The sequence below is a fragment of the Lissotriton vulgaris genome, chromosome 5, assembly GCF_964263255.1.
Source record: "Lissotriton vulgaris chromosome 5, aLisVul1.2, whole genome shotgun sequence".
Lineage (NCBI taxonomy): Eukaryota > Metazoa > Chordata > Amphibia > Caudata > Salamandridae > Lissotriton > Lissotriton vulgaris.
The window spans coordinates 1,523,661,546-1,523,680,760 of NC_141693.1; the positions used below are offsets into that span (position 1 = coordinate 1,523,661,546).

General features: G+C 43.8%; 1 long non-coding RNA gene across 1 annotated transcript; it reads left to right on the forward strand.

The window, feature by feature from the left end:
* Positions 1 to 11,650: 11,650 nt before the first annotated feature.
* Positions 11,651 to 15,705, forward strand: LOC147712919 (uncharacterized). Its single transcript, XR_015295776.1, has 3 exons — positions 11,651 to 11,773; positions 14,307 to 14,386; positions 15,647 to 15,705. It is a non-coding gene; the product is annotated as an uncharacterized LOC147712919 (long non-coding RNA).
* Positions 15,706 to 19,215: the final 3,510 nt, after the last annotated feature.

Genomic DNA, 19,215 nt, shown 5'->3' on the forward strand with positions numbered 1-19,215 from the left:
GACTTTATTCGGTTATATTACATAGATAACAATAAAAGTTCATAAAATCACAGCATTATACAATCAACACAATTAATAACATAAAAATCCAAACAAATATATAACATAGGCTCAATACTAATAAAAATTTTAAATAATTATCGACTTCCGTAAGTAAAAAACATTTTTTAGGAAAGCAGAGACAGATGCCACCAAAATCAAGTTTCTGGATCGCAAGGAAGGCAGGACGGCATTGTCTTAAATTCATATACCTTAATATGGGCATAATCCATCTTTTCCTTGGTACTAAATCAAATTTACAAAAGAATAAAATATGAATATTCGATCGGGTGGACAAGCCATCGCAGGGGCATTTGCTAATTCCATTTGTCCAATCATTTGTTACAGGAAAATTCAACAGTCTACATAGAATCCCAAATCTAAACCTAGTCAACAGGAACCTTTCGTGGTCATTCATATGCAGGGTTAAGTATGGTTGAATGACCTGCGGTGTTAAAATCAATTGATGAGAGATCACAGTCTTTTTAGTTTGCTCAATTTTTTCTCTGCGATTCTCTAAAAACGTGAAGCATAACTTTTTCAGCGCCTTCCTAGGGTTCTTGGTCATTGATAGGGGATCATCATAAAATTCAAGATTGTCGATGTTACTGCAAAAAGACTTGATGTCACTCAGCCACTTCACCCGATAGATGCAGTCCAATTTCAAGGCTTCCCCCAGAATGAGTCGATTCAGGTGGCCTTCATCAGCAGTCCATACCCTGTGCCACCAAAGGACCGGTTGCACCTTAATGATGTCTTCTAAATAGGGCATACCGAGTTCAGTGTGACAATTATGGGTGGACATACTCTCAGGTATCGATAGGAGATATCTCAAAAAACCATTTTCGGTTAGCTGTAAGCTAGTGGCATTAGATAACCCCAAATTCCTGCACCATTGATTGCCACCGCAACACAACTAGTTTTATATTTACATAAAATCTCCTTGACCGTTTTTTTCCCCATCTTTTTACTAAATAGTTTAAGGGCCATTACAGGCTTGATAAATAGCAGATTTCTACTTTTAACTGCACTACTCCACTGACCTGTACAGTCAAACAGTATTCCTAAATATGGGAAAGTTGGTGTATGATCTAGTGGTTTAGAGCCAATAAACATAGTTATTTTCCTCTGATTCACTCTTCTGCCACAGTTCATAGAAAAAGTTTTAGTGCTGTTCACCATCAAGTCTAGATTAGTCATGAAGGTAGTAAAAGATGTAATCATTGTTTGCATAGCTACGGGAGTCCTTGCCATTAGGACAGCATCATCTGTATAGACAAGTGCTGGTATTCGGCGATTTTAAGCCGTAGGCATATCTACGCAGTCCCGCAGCAAAATATCCTCCAGCTCGTTAATATAAATGGAGAATAAAAAAGGGGCAAGGACGAATCCTTGCCTCACACCCCTCGCGATGTTAAACATTCTAGTACACCCCCCTTTTACCAAATCTGATCGTTGCCCTTGCCCCATTATAGAGTTCTCTCAGGAATTGGATAATATTGTCCTCTACACCCAGCCGGGTTAAAATTAACCATAATTTGCTGTGACTAACACAGTCAAAGGCGGATGTCAAATCCACAAAGGTTAAAAACAACCTCCCTCCCTTTGCCTTAGTGTATTTTTCCAGGAGAATAAATAAATTAAGTCCTTGATCTATGGTCCCAACTCCTTCTCTGAAACCATATTGGAGGTCGCTAATAATCTTATTCTCATTAACCCTGGGCGAAGAACTACGCTCCGTTTGCGGAGTTTGCGGAGTTTTGGCAACTCCGCGTTCCGCGGAGTTCGCGTAGCTGTCGATTACTCCGCTATCCGGTGCGGAGCGTAGTTGTCGCGCGCTAAATAACATTATCGCGTGCGCGGCAATGGCTTACCTTGGTTCTACGTTCGCTTTTTCCCGGTCGCGTCTGCCACCATGTTTGTAAACCCTCCCGTGCGACTGTGCGAACGCGATAACGTCATTGGAATCGCGATAAAGCCATAAGGACGCGCGAGTATGTTTGTTGGTAAGATCGAGTTGCCGAACACGCAGAACCTGCAATCTTGCACAGAATAACTCGCGAGCATGTTAAAAGTTAAACCATAATAATAAATTACCATTTTGGTTAGCAAACAAGTGAAAAACCCCTCAAAGTTGTACCTTTGGATGTATTTTTTGGGGGGAAGGAGTCCTCTTTCTGTTTCTACTCTATTTTTGAATATTAAGGAGGAAGGGCTCTGGAGTTTACAACTTCCTGTTCCTGTCCACCAGGCTCCTCCCAGTGCTTTGTCCATGAGGTGGTCACTTTCATTTGGATTTTGAGCTGGCAGGATCACTTTCTGTGTGTGTTGGCTGCATTACTGCTTTCTTTTGGATTTTACTGAGGACTTTTGGATTTTGAATTCTCTTTTTCAAGTAAGTTCAGTAATGTATGAGTGAGTATGATGTTGTAGACTTGTGTTTGTTTGATTTTAAATTTTTTAACTACAGTATTCATTCCTTGATTTAAATTATTGATGGGTGCCTATACTTTTATGAGGTCCCAACTTGTATTTCTTTTTAAATTTCATCCAGGCTACATAGAGAGGTACCCATGGGTAAAATCATAATTCTGTGTTTAAATTTTTATTCAAGTTTGTAAACAAACATCATGGCTGGCATTGGATTATGGTCATCATTATGCAATAGCAATGTCTGCTGTGGAATTTCTGTTTGTGTAATTTAAAAGTTTTTTATTTTTTTAAGCCAATAGCTGACCCTAGTACTCCATGTAGTTAGTGTGTAGGCATGTTTGAGTTCATTGTAATAACTTTCTGTGGTTGGCCTGGCCATGTGTTGTTGGCGGCCATTTTATGTTTCCCAGCCACTTTGCTCTTGCCATAGGCCTCCAAACTTGTGGCCTACTCTGCCAGTAGGCCAGAGGTACTAGTCATAGGGTCATGAAAGGTAATCAACTGTTTTTCTGGTGTACCTCTAATTAGAAAATCATGGATGGACTGGTTTGATTTAGAAAATCTTATGTTTATGTGTGGGGTATGTCAGGTTTTGGGGGTCTGTCAATTTCTGCCATTAGGTAACCCTAGGAATACAGCTCGGGTAGTTTTGGTAACGTCGCACCGTGTGAGAACGCGACCTTACCTTTTTTGTCTTGTTCGCGCGCTCAATGTACTGGCTCGGGAACGCGATAACGACTTTTCACTCGATTCGCGTTGCCGAACACGCCGATTTTGCATTCTTGCGAACAATATGTCCCGAGTTGCATAAAAGTTCCTCGAAAATGTTTAATGTGTCCCCTGTGCTACAAAAAGTCCTCATTTATGTGTTATTTGGTTGTAGTTTTGTCTTCCTGGAGCATGGGCCACTCCCAGTTCCTTTCTGTCCTCTATGTAATGATTTCTTGTTTATGGTTGGGGTGACCAATTTGGGCGGTGGTGTGTCCATTTTGTGAAGCTAAGCATTGTCCCTTTGGCATAGGCATTTATTGTCTGTCTTCTCTTTCTTTTCATGTAGTGGTGAGGGCCATTTTGTGTGTACTTACTTCCTTTGTGATGATTCTGCTATGTTGTTGTTGGTGGGCAGGCCATGTGGTGGCGGCCATTTTGTGTATGCTTCCTTTGTGACTGATTTTGCCATGCTGTTGGTGGCCATGCCATGTGGTGGAGGCCATTTTGGGTGCATCCTTTTTCCATGTTGTTTTTGGGTGTCCCTGTCCTCCTGGCCCTATGGAGGCAGCCATTTTCTGTGTCCTTCCCTGGTTCTCTTCTTTTGCCATAGCCATCCAAGGCTTTTGTAGGTACTACTACTCACAGCCATAGGTGCATTCAAGTTAATCAACTATTTTTGTGGTGTAACTTTAATTACACCGTGTATGGCTTTGGATTGCTTCACATTTTTTGTAATGGTGGTACTTTCAGCTTTTGGTTGCTTGTGTGTAACTAATATGGCACTCCCTGCCAGTAGGTAACCCTAGGAATACTGCTCGCGTACTTTTGGTAACGTCGCACCGTGTGAGAACGCGACCTTACCTTTTTTGTCTTGTTCGCGCGCTCAATGTACTGGCTCGGGAACGCGATAACGACTTTTCACTCGATTCGCGTTACCGAACACGCCGATTTTGCATTCTCGCGAACAATATGTCCCGAGTTGCATAAAAGTTCCTCGAAAATGTTTAATGTGTCCCCTGTGCTACAAAAAGTCCTCATTTACGTGTTATTTGGTTGTAGTTTTGTCTTCCTGGAGCATGGGCCACTCCCAGTTCCTTTCTGTCCTCTATGTAATGATTTCTTGTTTATGGTTGGGGTGACCAATTTGGGCGGTGGTGTGTCCATTTTGTGAAGCTAAGCATTGTCCCTTTGGCATAGGCATTTATTGTCTGTCTTCTCTTTCTTTTCATGTAGTGGTGAGGGCCATTTTGTGTGTACTTACTTCCTTTGTGATGATTCTGCTATGTTGTTGTTGGTAGGCAGGCCATGTGGTGGCGGCCATTTTGTGTATGCTTCCTTTGTGACTGATTTTGCCATGTTGTTGGTGGCCATGCCATGTGGTGGAGGCCATTTTGGGTGCATCCTTTTTCCATGTTGTTTTTGGGTGTCCCTGTCCTCCTGGCCCTATGGAGGCGGCCATTTTCTGTGTCCTTCCCTGGTTCTCTTCTTTTGCCATAGCCATCCAAGGCTTTTGTAGGTACTACTACTCACAGCCATAGGTGCATTCAAGTTAATCAACTATTTTTGTGGTGTAACTTTATTTACACCGTGTATGGCTTTGGATTGCTTCACATTTTTTGTAATGGTGGTACTTTCAGCTTTTGGTTGCTTGTGTGTAACTAATATGGCACTCCCTGCCAGTAGGTAACCCTAGGAATACTGCTCGCGTGCTTTTGGTAACGTCGCACCGCGTGAGAACGCGACCTTACCTTTTTTGTCTTGTTCGCCCGCTCAATGTACTGGCTCGGGAACGCGATAACGACTTTTCACTCGATTCGCGTTGCCGAACACGCCGATTTTGCATTCTCGCGAACAATATGTCCCGAGTTGCATAAAAGTTCCTCGAAAATGTTTAATGTGTCCCCTGTGCTACAAAAAGTCCTCATTTATGTGTTATTTGGTTGTAGTTTTGTCTTCCTGGACAGGCCATGTGGTGGCGGCCATTTTGAAGGTACTTCCTTTGTGCATTTATCATTGGCCTCCCTGCTTTTGGTCTGATCTGATAGTAGGCCAGAGTCCCAGAGGTGGTAGTTACTAGTTAGCGGGGCTGCTTTATGTAGCTGTTTCTATTTGGTCTATTTAATTACCATCATTACGGCATGTGTGTATGCCATTGCATTTCCAAGTTTGTTGTCTGGGCAGGGGGGTAGGTAACTTTTTTGTGTGTGTAATAATTTTATGGCTTGTATGTGTTTTTGCAGTGAAGTTTTCCAAACTCTTAGCCATGGGGTATTTTGATTTTCCTTGCATTAACCTGTCATGACTCATGTGTAGCAGGCATCCTCCTTTTTCTGTCCATATTGGTATATGATAGGCCTGCTTGACTTTATTATTGGTTCTTTCTGGACATCATGTGGCTGGGAGCTGTGGTGCTGGTAGTATTAGTCTTCTTTTTTGTGTTTTATACATTGGCCTGTGTGTCTTTCAATTGTTCATGTGTTGGCTTACTGCTTGTTTGACTGACGTGTTCTGTCTTCTTTGCTTGTAGGTGCACAGAAAAAGACTGAGGAGGTGCTGGTTGTTTTCATCCATCGCCCGTTCAACTGCCAGACGGACGTCCTTCAATTGTACGCCACGTGTGGTGTGTGACTCATCTGACCACACATCTCTGCAATTTGTGCTACTGAGTGCTGCTGTGTGCTGACATCAGAAGAAGATGGGCCCTAAGAGAGCATCACCACCACCACCACCAAGAAAGTTGCTGAGAAGAAGGTACAGAAGAAGGAAGTGTCACTTAAGGCTGGTATGGACACCCAAACCTTTTTTGGGCCCCCAAAACGTACGCCTGCAGCAGCGGTGTCCGTGGTGCAAGCTGGAGCCAGCACATCCGCATTAGCGGGGGCAAGCCACCAACCCGGGGCCAAGCACATGAGGGTCGAAGAGGTAGCCGGCCTAGTGTTACAAAGCAGTGATACTGAGCCTGAACTTAACTTATCGCTGTCTCAAAGTAGCACACAATCAACGCAAGATGAAAGTGCTCAACAACCGCCGCCAGCAGTAGATGTTCAACAACCACAACCACTTCCCGCAATAGTTGTTGAAAAACCACAACCACCGCCCGCAATAGTTGTTCAACAACAACAACCAAATCCCACAATAGTAGTTGTTGAAGAACCACAGCACGCTATAGTACTTCCTCAAGAACAACAACCACCGTCTCCGCACGCAGTAGTGGAAGTTGTTCCTCCCGATGTCGGGGCAGTTCAGGAAGTAGAGCCTCATTCCGAGCAAGAAGAAGAGGAAGCCACTTCTGGAGGTGATCTACTGTCTTTAAATTTACGAAAGGAAAGGAGGGTTAGTGGCAGTGCATCGAGTTCTTCGCATAGCATCCCTTCAGATGACCTTGATAAGGAATGGCATCCACGACGAAGAACTGAGCATTCAAAGGAGAGACATCCTAAGACCAGGCTGGGAAAAAGGAAGGATCCGTCAAGGCTTGAACTTCCGGAGTTCGATGTAGGTGAGCAGGATACTGATGGTGATAAAGACGGGTCTGACACTGACAATGTCATCATCACAAGCGTTATTCCTGGTGCAGAGGATGTAGAGACCAGCATTTTCACCCTATCCAGAAGGGCTGCGATTAGTGATGAGCAGGTAGCACGTGTAACTCCTACACACTCAGCGCCCAAAGTAACACCAGCTCCCATTTTTGCATCAGCGAAGGCCCGGCAGCGTGCGACATCCAGCGCAAGCGCCACCTCAACAGAAGGAGGTAGTGGCAGTACTAGTACTGAACTGTCACATAGGGAAATTCAACAAAAAGGCTCCAGTTCATCCGGCATTGGAAGTGGGTCCTCCTCTTCCTATGGCAGGAGACAAAAGTTTAGCTCCCCAGTCTGGGATTTTTTTACGGTTCACCCACATCAGGAGAACATTGCTATATGCACCATTTGTCACACCAATGTTAGTCGTGGTAAGATTGGTACAAACTATGGTACTGGAGGCCCAACGACCCATATGAAAAAAACACACACAATTCAATGGGAGAACCACCTTGCAAGCTTAAAAGATGTAAGCACTGGTGTTGGTGGGGAGGATACAGTACTACAAGGTCCACTCATGGAAGAAGAGGGAGACGATGACCTTCTATCTGGGAGTGGTACACAAATGTGCCCTGTCGCCAGCACTGGAGTGGTGCAGTCCAAATCCTCAGCATCAGCAACTTCTCAGTGGCACCAGAGTCAGCCGGAGACACCAAGGACAAGGAGTGAAAAGTCTGCGTTGAAAGGTGGTCCGTCTAGCAGAACAGAAAGAATTACCAAGCAGCTTACCATTACTGGCATGTTTAGGCAGGAGGGAAAGTACGAGCGGAACCACCCAACAGCACGTTTGTAAAATGCGAAACTTGCAAAAATGTTGGCACTCGACCTTCTCCCATTTTCATTTGTTGAGGCAGTGGGATTTCGGCAATTAGTGGCAACACTCGCCCCAAAATGGGACGTTCCCAGTCGCTACTATTTTGCAAGAGTTGCTATTCCAGCACTACACCACGACGTGCTGGGATTGATTGGGAAAGCCTTACAACAGAGTGTTGTCCATTGTATCCACCTGACAACCGACATGTGGAGCAGTCGCAAAGCCACAGCAGATTATATGTGCATCACCGCACACTGGATCTCTTTTGCAGGTGTGAAAGACAAGTTAACTTCAGGCCTTCTTGACGTTGCTGGGATTTTCAATGACACTCGCAAACATGCAACTGTAGCCATGTTTGGTATGGAGAAAAATCATACTGCTGACAACATTTTGTCTGACTTTAACAGCAAGGTCTTTGAATGGCTGAAACCAAGAGGCCTTAAGATTGGTTTTGTTGCCACCGACAATGGCAGTAATGTAGTGAGGGCAATGAAAGATGGACAGTATTTCAGGGTACCCTGTTTGGCACACTGCATTAACTTAGTCGTGCAAGACTTTCTGAAAAATGAACTCCAAGTCAGCACCATACTGACCATCTGCAGAAAAATATGCACGCATTTTAACCATTCTTTCAAAGCGCGGAAGCTGCTACGCGTCATTCAGCGGGAGCATAATTTGCCAGTCAAAGCACTGATCCAGGAGGTCCCAACACGTTGGAACTCTACTTATTTCATGCTTGAGCGTCTCTTTGAGCAGTACATACCACTGAATGCTTATGTAATGTCAAGAAGATTAGTGGATCCTACTGTTAATCTTAAAACCCTGACCGTTGAGATGTGGCAGTGGGACATCATTAAATGCTTGACAGAGATGCTACAACCTTTTGAGGTGTTCACACGTGCAGTTAGCAGGGAGGACTGTACTATGGGCCAAGCCATCCCATTGTTGTACATGCTCGAGCAACAGCTGCAGGAGGTCTGTGAAACATACGAAGGTGACGAAGAAAAAGTTGATGCATGTACCTTGGCCAAGGCCTTACGCAACCGCTTATCTGTAAATGCAAGGCTTAAAATGATTGTGTCAGATCCAAATTACATAACTGCAACAATCTTGGATCCACGGTACAAATTGTTTGTCAGCAGTAGCGCAGTCATTCCTTTTTCAGATGGGGATGTTGCCAATTACAAAAGTTCCATAGCTGTGGAAGCTAATGATTTCGAAACTGTACGGCTGTTACTTAAAGGCCTGCCAGTGCCAGCCCAGGACAGTCAAAGTACTCCAGGCCATCCTCCTGAGGCAAGTTCATCAGAGCATGAGAGCGGTGCGTCCGCTTCCCAGCATGCACCAACAGTACCAAAAGCAGCACCTACACGATCTGATTCAGCAGACACAACCAAAAGCATAACTGCTTTTTTTCTACAGAAGGGGATGGGTAAGTCCGTTGCTGTTGCAAAGGGGAAAGAGGAGCAGCAAAGCCGAGCACCAATGAACACTGAGCGGATGGTTCAGGCCTATCTGGATGACACAACAGAGGTGTTCCTGGAGCAAAGCCCATTGGTCTATTGGTATGAAAGAAGGAGACAGTGGCCAGTGCTGAGCAGGCTGGCGATAAAGTATTTGGCTTGTCCTGTAGCCAGTGTCGCCTCTGAGCGGGTTTTCAGTGCTGCTGGTGCCATTGTGACATCAAAAAGGACCAGTCTCTCCCCCAAAAGCGTCGAGAGGCTGACAATGATAAAAATGAATCAACACTTCATACCACCAGACTATACTGTACGTGAATCAGAGCAGGATGAAGAAAGCGAGCCCGAAGAATTCATCACTGCTGGGTTACATGACCTACTGCTGTCCGGACCCACAGAGTTTGAGGACGAGCACCTCTTCCCTGACCAATAGGCTTTTAAATTGTTACTTTTTCCCTTCTTTTATTTGTGTTATTTATTTTCTTATTAAAAATGACTTTCGGGTGCAAAACTGCTAATCTTAAAATAAAAAGCTCAACCAAATCCATCCCCACCACTCATTCTTTTAATGTACCTACTGGAGCTGCACACCTGTGCATTTATTTTCGCTGTATCTTTTTTAGTTACCTCCTGGAGTTGCACGCCTGTGCATTTATGTTCCATGTTGACTGCACTCCTCAGAGTCTTGCTCCATCTTCTTGACTCCCACTCAAGTCAATACAATTCCATCTTGGCAGCCATACATTTGATGTTGTAGATGGAGTATAGTACAATAACAATAATGTAGCCTCTAACAGTCCCTCCATAACAAGTGAACCGTACATGACTACAGCCATCCTCTATTTCATTTGAAATCTGCAACTCATAATAACTGCCTTGCTGAGTCTTACTCTTAAGGCTACCACCTCTGTCTGCAGGCATTCAGAGACGACTCTTCTGTGTCAAAAGAAACTTGAGCAGGCATCCACAACTGAAGTCAACTTGTTGTGACTCGCATTACAAAGGCTCGGCAGCATCTGTGATCAATCTTCTGACAGTGAAAGAGAAGAGCAAAACAGGTATAAAAATGAATGATGCCATGCATTGCATTGGATGTATTTTTTTGCTGACTCTGAGCAAATGTGCATGGAGTTGAAGTATACTAGTAACTTCAGTTCAGACTCACGTGATAGCCAATTTTTCCATTTTATTTACTAATAATAGAAATTATTTACGCACTTGTGTTCCTACTACTACAGATGCAGTCAGGACTTAATTTATCGTAGTCACTCACTACAGACTGAGTTGCTGATGATAATGATGGTGACCACCATATCTTTGCTGTCAGGCAGTTGGATCTGAGCTGATTGATGCACGATGTTTCTTGGAGTGGAATACAAGGTAATAAATAAATACAAATAAGAGGCACAGCACAGTAGACCCAGGCTACTACATGTTTGTGCACTGTGCTGTGGTAGAGTACAATAGTAGTATGATTGATGACTGAGAATGACGCATTGATTTTGTTGATTAATTTTGTAAATGCTAGGTTGCTTTTTCAATTTCATTCACCTTTCTGTGGCTCTGTGAAATTTTTAGGGAAATGCAGTTTGTATAACGGGCAAACCTGTGTCGTTGTGGGCCTGTTGTTGTGTGCTGGCTCCTGTCTTTTTTTGTACTTCTAGATTAAAAATGATATGCAACTAGTAGACTTATACAAATTCTATCCAAGCCGCCTCAGTCTGAAAGTCCTCTCATACGACTACTCCTCTTGTATTATTTTTTTTATCTTCACTGTATTACAATTTGTTTAGGTCATTCACATTCTTTTGTATTTGCCTTTTCTTTTTCAGGCTGGACGTCTTTCACCCACTGCTTTATAGTATGAGCATCAACTCTCACCCTTACCACAAATCCTCATCATCAAGCAATTGGATTGCGGGAAACCAAGAATGATATTCAGCGTGTCCTTTTCTTACGTTCATTGCTTACAATCATTGGCTAGCGGATCAACATCATAAATCATCGTCTTCCTTGTTTTGCTTTTGTTGTCTCCAATCTCCATGCGTACTGTTTTTCTTTCTCAAACCTTTCCCAAAACCCCCGTACCCATCCATTAAACAAACCCTAACCCTCTTCCCCCGGGCTGCGTGGTTACATTGAGGTGTGATGTTTCTTACATTAAATATACACCAACAATTTGATCACACGCTTGCTGGGGCAGATGTGGTGAAAGCAACAATAGTGAAATGTCAACAAGGCATGGCCAGGATCTTCTGCGGCTTCCCAACTCAAGCTCTGTGTATAACGCCAAATAATTTACCATTAACATCAAACAACGAATGCATCTAATGAATTGGCGTAATTTTTTGGGTTTAAAGTTTAAAGCATTATGATTTAGAAAAGTTTGACGTTGCCGTGAGTACTACAAGTACAGTTGAACTTCTTCTTATCTTCTCTTGCACTTAGTTTCCAGTCCCCAAAACCATTGTTTTGTTTCAGTTTAGCAGTTGCAATATTGGGTCACCCATGCAATGTACTGTACTTACTTATACTACCCCCACAATGTCTGTCACGCAAATGACTGCCTCTTTCTTTTTGTCTCTAAATGCTACTGGCAGGGTCTGTCTACTACTATCACAGAAGTTCTGATTCTGAACCACAGATTCTTCGCCATTGTCTTGGAAATCAAATGCAGCCCTTGCAGTGCCACACTTCATCATAAATCATCATCATCTCATCAGCAATCACAGGTAAGTTAAGTTTGCAGTGAGGTATAACGCAAGACAGACTGGTCGTTCTTCTAATACTACAAATATAACTCGGTGAGGGTTTACCGCATCTATCTGTTTGCATGTTAAAGATGTGGGCAATATATTTTATTATTAAAAAGCACTGTCCGCCGACCTGCATGGCCAAATTAAACCTTGCGAGGTTGCACAACGTACATTATTTGGTGAAACACTCCCCCCTCCAACCCCCCAAGAAACGCAAATGAACTTCAAATGTTTTCTTTTGAACATAACTTTGTGTCTCGTTTATTTTTAACATAATGTAATATATAACTAAAGATGATACAAAAATAAAATATATATAAATCCTACACCACAGCTGTCCCTACCCGCCTCCCCTAACCCCAACCAAATTCCCACGCTCAATGTAATGTAAAAAAAAAGTAAAAACCCAACACCCAATTCCCACCCACCAACAAAAGGATTGAAAAAGGGGCAAACAGGGTCCATCTCATAGCCGGCGGGCTTTTAAGTGTTGATCCACCAGGATCTTTACACGCTCCTCTATTTGTCTTTTTGTCTGACTACTTTGAGCCTCCAGCCTGGCTACCCGGAGGAGAATTTTTCTCTGGAACTGGCGGCACCTACATTGGCAGCCATGTTGTTGTGGGGGGGTGGACGATGCGGGGAAAATCTGGCGGCGGGCGGCTGCCTGACCACGCCGACGTACTCCTGCAGGCTTGGGGGCCGGGGCATTGGAAGAGGCAGCAGCTGCTGCCGCCGCCTCCTCCTCCTCCTCCTCGGCCTGAGCCACCAGCCGGCGGTAGGCCTCAACGATGGCCTGCAGTTTCCGCTGACGGGCCCGGACTGCCAGCTCCTTCCTCGTTGGTTTAGAAGGAGTAACTATAAAGAAAGAGACAGAATTGTTGTAATCAAAAATCCCAGCAAATCAAGAACACAAAATGTATCCAACACATAGTGGGCGGCACAGTACAGTAGCAATAGCAAGCAAGTTGAGTACCTAACATGTTGTTTTATCTATCTTGAACATTCTACGCCTTATATACTTCATTTGTCTGACTTTTTGGCACGGCATTATGCCTGCCCTAGTAACATAGCATGGGTGTACTTCAACGGTCACATACGAACACCTGTCTTTTTCATATCTCGTTTTTTTATATCATATACTCTGTGCTTCCGGGAAAAGTGACAGTCTCAAACTAACATTAATTAACAGTGGCCTGCTAGTACTAGTAAATGTCTACTCTAGAGACTATCATTCTTTATATCGCCAACAAACGTTAGGTGGTTTGTGTTTCGCCAGCAACGACCCGGAATGCATCCAGTCGTCCCCTCCTTCCCTTGCCTTTGGGTTTAACCAAAACACCGCTGCCAACACTAGTATCCACTATCCACTAACCACCGATATTGGATGTGTCTCCCACCCACGCAGGCAGCTGTGTTTTCCCCTTTCTATGCTTCCACAACAACCCATGCATCCAACTGCTCTCAAACACCTGCATTGCTGATTCCAAAGTATCCTTCTATATTATATGATTGGTGCTTTTTCCTTGCACCTTTCATCATACTTAAAATCAATCTCCTGTTAATCCATCGCGGTCATGTAATGTTGTGGATAAGACTTTTTTAGTCTGCCACCAACCTTTCACAGCTGAGTTGTAGTCACATAGAAGAGGCCTGTATAACTTATTTTATCAATTCTCGCCGGTGGTAATGCTTTTGCTAAGCTTGGTAATGACAAAGGTGGCGTCATATATTGTCAAGTAGAACTTCAAGTTCATTATAAATATCAGACTACAGTGAGGAAGTTTTCCCCACCCACCAAGTAATGCGGATCACTATTGAATGTAACTTACCATCGCCCACCGTTGTTGCCTCCTCCCCCGGTGCTGCCGGTGCTGCTGTAGGTGCCTCTGGTCCTCCATTCCCCTCCGGGATCGCCTCTGCTGACGCCGTCGCAGCGCCGCTGCCCCCGTCGGCACTGGTGGATGGTACCGGTTCTGCACAAATAAAAATAAGTAATTAAGTACACCTTTTTAGATGGATGCACAGCACCCATTGTACTTGTTCACCAAGAATGGAGTTCTGCAAAACAGTTAAGTACAACGTTGCCTAGTACAGCAGAGTAAGTAACACACTACACATATTAGCATTTATTTGGTATGGTATGGTACCCAAGCTCATCTCATCTACACTGCTACTCTAGTCCTTGGAAAGTTAGACTGAACCATGTAACCTAACCAGTTTGTACATCAATGACATGTCTACAGTTTTATGCATGCTACCTCACAGCTTGTTGCGCAGTACGAGAAGACGCCTTTGAGGCCACATGATAGTTCAAAGCATACACCTGAAGAGTTTGGAAAATAGAAAGGCCCGTATTTACTTTTTGAATGTGGATTGTGGAATCGAGTTTGCTTACAGCCTCAGGTTACACCTTTTTTTTAGCATGACAGCTAAAAACGTTGAATAAATGTATGTAATGTTTTCATACTGTCTAACGTGCACCACTTTTGTCATTATCTTTCGACAGATGAGAAGATTTCCTTCTACGAAGCAAAGATTTCCAGAGCTTACCAAAAAGAGGCATATGCAACCAGTATACGTTCAATGGTGAGGGGTCTCCGACATTTCCCACATTTCCCTATCGTGCACTGGTAGCTGTACAAATGTAGATTACTTTTTATTCAGCCTTTTTTAACTCTGGATTTTTTCTGGTGGCCCTGGCCTTGACGTATTTCACGGAACAACTTAAAAACATTGATGTTACTTACTTAGTTACTTCTAACAAAATAAAGGTTTTCAAGTACCACATTGACTCGGAAGTATATTTTCAGTGTCTGTTGTCTTGTAGACTTACACGAGAGAGTGAGCAAAAGGGGGTTACTTAGGTTATGGATTGTGTAATAAAAGCATTTGGCATCTTCATATTGGGGTTCTGGAAAGGGGTAATTGAATAATTGACCAATGACTGAGCCCATATAGGTTGTCGTTCATTGAATTGTGGGTTCCTCTGAGTTCTGTGACTGAGGTGTAAGACTGTAAGTAAGTAAGGTCCAACCTGCCTATCACCAACAACATCCAATTTTGTGGTGCATACATAGTTATGTATGTGACTGCATAGAAGAATACCCGCAAGAGTAGTAGTGGTATTCATTACTAACGCTTACAAAATAGTAGACCAACATCTGGATGCATACTTGGTTGGTGTCAATTGGCAAAGAAGAGACATTACAGAGGAAAAAGCATAAGACAGGAGTGGACCCTGTGCCTTCCGCTCTTCTATCACAGATTTTTTTAAAAGATTAATACCTTAACTAAAGACTGGGCAACAGGGCAAGCTTACCTACAGACAGTCTAGTAGTAGCACAGAGAGTCATAGGAGAGGCTCTTTCAAGGAACAGAAAGGCAGGGACAGATAGTAATACCCAAAATTTTGAAAACATAAAACAAAACAAGCATTTGTCAAAATTTAGTTAGGTGAAATGTCATTAATCGGTTGGAAAAAAAGCTCCGTTAGAAAGTTAGGGAAATATCATTGTTCCAAAAGAAAACACTGTTGGACTTACTGGGGACAGCAGCAGGATCCTCAGTAGAGGAGCTCTGTGCCTGTGGTTCTTAGCGTTCACCCGCCGACTCGGTCCCAGTCTTCTGCTTGCCCCTGGGTTCTGTGGTTCATGCAAGAAATAATAATAAAGAAAGAGGAAAACATTGAGTGCTGTGAAACATAGACAGCATTTCAAAAACCACTGCTACAACATTAAAAGAAACAAACATTGGTCTACCAAATGACTACTGCCTTGCATGATTCACTGACTAGTGTATATACTTGGAGAAAACAAATCAAATGTTCCATAAACATTCTGATTGCAGATTACTAAGTAACACAGAGGCAGTAAGACCTGAACAACACCACCGATTCAAGAATGGGGTAATCAATCAATTATCTGTAAGTAGCCATTTCTTTTTCATTTTTTGCCAGCAAAACGCATAGATCACAAGGAGGAGACATGCTTAACTTTGTGCATACTTACTAACACGAAATTGTACGTTCATGGCATCATATTTTGTTTTGCTACTGACTGAATGCTACTGCTGCCCTACCCACTCAATAAACAAACTACATCAGTTCTATGGAGGGCTGAGGCAGGGGCGGCTCTAGGCTCATGGTGGTCCTGGACTCCTGGCCAGGGAGCGTAGGTGGGGGGCCCGGAAGAGGAGGTCGGGACGGAGCACGGAGGCCAGTGAAGAGGGGGGAGTCAGGGTGTTTGGAAGTGGAACAGAGCCGGAGGCACAAAATCCCTGCCAGGGGCCGCCACGCAAATATGTATCCATCCTCTGAGGATTATTACATTAAGGATATATATTGGTGGGGTGGCCCCTGGCGTTTGGTGGCCCTGTGCAGTTGCACAGCTTGAATGAACATGCCTAAATCTGGCCCTGGCTGAGGTAAGAAGAACAAAGTAACTTTTGCATTCATTGCCAGAGGAGGATTCATGCAGAAGAGAAGGCCGTGAAAAAAAATGATACAATATGCATTGCAAACACGTACAATTATCCATCAACGGCTATTTCACTGACGGACAAAGGAAGGGGACAAGACTATATAATAGCATTAACTAACTTCAGTTCTCTACAATAAAGAAAATCTCACACCAATAAACAGCAAAAGCTAGCGCCAAATTGAACACGCAAGAGTCAGTGAAGATGAAAAAGCGCAGCACAGACCAGTGTCATACAATTACAGTAGATATAATAACGGAATACATCGGAAATGTAACTAGGAGCAACAGTCATCGCGCTACTTATTCAGCCAAGATTTACAAAGATACAATAACAATACTTATACTACTATAGAGATATATATTATACACACACTTTTTTTTTGGGGTAGCCACTCACCAAGACCCACGACCTCGGCGCCAAGCAGGTCCAACAGGTCCTGCTCCCGGTCCAAAATGTCTGCCCAACGGTGGGTCAGCTGATGGTGGGTACGCCGGATACCGGAGCAGCGGAAGACTGCCCGGCGCACCTTCACCCACCGCCGGAGACGCTCCTCAATATGGTGGTAGCCGGAGCCGGGCCTGCCAACTGCTGCCAACATCAAGGGGAGGTAGCGCTGGATGAAAAACACCAGGGCAGCCACCTCCTCCTCCCCAAAAAGTTGGCGGGGCCTCACCCCTAGGGGGCGCATTCTGCCGCAAGGCAGCCGGGTTTTTTGGGGCACTGGCGCCTTGCCCTTTGAGCCGCCGCTGCTGCTGGCGCCCTTGACCATGGTTCTGGGTGGAGGGGAGAAGAAAAGTTCAAGACAAAAAGGTAGGGGAAAGAAGAAGCAAGGTAAAAGAAGGAAGTAAAATAAAGCAATAGAAAAGTTGTAAAAGTAGAAATAAAAAGAAAAATATAAACCTAGGCACAGAGAGAAATAGGTAATAACTAAAGAAAGTTGGAAAAAGTGGGTAAAAAGACAAGGATTAAAGAGATTTCAACAAGATGCAAAAGTAGGCCCAAAACCATAGCCAGAGTGTGTGATCCAAGATGGCTGCGCCCATCGCGACCGCATGGGTAGGTTCGCGCGATATTTAGCGCGATCACGCACTTTTGTAGTGCGAACGAGAAGATGAGTTCCCGAACATGTCTTGCACAACGCGACCACGTTAATTGTGACCTGGAACAGGAAATAAGGGAACGCAAGCAGGCGGGACAAACTTCTGGGGTAACTTAGCGCGCTAGCCATCCCAAGCATGCAGGCAACGCCCCGAACACGCGCACCGCGCTCCCGAAGACGAAAAACGGCGCGCAAACGGGCCCAGCAAGCAACTCCGCATGGCTGCGGAGCTACGCGTAGTTCGCGGAGTGCAACTACGTCTTCGCGGAGCTCCGCGGAGTCCGACTCCGCGAACTACGCCCAGGGTTAATTCTCATCTGCCCATGAATGCAGTCTATTTAGGATAACCCTACCAATAATTTTAGTTGTCGAATCAAGCAAGGATATTGGGCGATAACACATACAACTAGCCCTATCTTCCTTTATAAAGATGGGTACTATAATCGATTCGTACCAGGTACTGACAAGTCCCACTGAGCAGGCAGCATTAATGGTTCTTGTGAGCAGTGGTGCCCATAAAGTGACATTGTTTTTAAAAATGTCCACCGGAACACCATCGGACCGGGAGCCTTGCCCCCCTGACTTGAGCTGATACCCTTAATTACTTCTTACAGGGTAAAATTAAGATTCAACTCCTCTTTACTTTTTATCAAATTGATCTTCTCAAACTCAGTCAGCTCCCTTAGGGAATCAACAGTTATGGCCATCGGGTTATAAAGAGTTTCAAAATGACTCACCCATTCATCCTCGGAGATTACCATCTCTATCCGTGCCTTAGTGTTATCCTTAAAATATGGCGCATTAATTGCCTTCCAAAAGGCGGTCATATCCTTTAATTCAGACGCTTCCAATAGTGCCTCCCATGCTTCCCTCTTCATCATGTCCCTTCTATTCTTTAACGCCAATTTATATGCTTTACGCAGCTCCCTAATCTGTTTCTGAACTCTATCCTGCCTGCACAAGGCACGTTTAAGTTTGGAATACGCCTTAGTGCACACTGAGTCAAACCAACCCCTATTTTTACTTTTGGAATTCTTTACATTGACCCATAAACCCTTCCTTAATACATGTTGTGATTTGCCTGAAGTTTTTAATTATATCAGCGTCGTCAGAACTCATATCCAAACAGGCCGAAAAACACATATTACAGCCCTTAATTAAATTACAAAGAAACTCATCAGGCACAACCTTGGACCACTTTAATGCATAGCCATTCTGTCTGGCGATTTCTATATCTCTTGAGTGAGTCCATGGGGTTTTATCAGCAATAGCACGAGGATCAGATATTGCTACCCTGATAGGGAAATGATCACTTAAGGAGATCTCCAGCGCGCTATAATTAGCAACCCTATCCCCATAGCATGAGGAAATCAGAATATAATCAATTATGAAGGATAACCCTCTACCGTTAAAAGTTGCAGAAAACGGTACCTACGGGTGACACAATTTGTTCGCAAAACCTAGGTCATTCATGAACATAATCTCGTTCAGGGCATCCCCCGTTGCTGAGTGTTCAAAGTGTGCCAGTATAGATTCCCTATCCACCGTTAGACCACAATTCCCTATTCCAGCTCTATTACAAAGGGCACAATTAAAGTCGCCACCCCATATTACAACAAACTCTTTGCGCTCATTACGAGTTACACTGTTAAGTTCAGAACTCAGGGCTTTGAACACTGAGGGTATATCTGCTGAAGGGACATTGTTATATAGATTTACAATCGTATACAAAAAGTATTATTCATATGTAAACCGACTATATGATAAAAATAATTATTATAAAAAATATCAATACTTTTACAGTTAAAACAATTTGAAACATAAGTGCAGAGCCCCC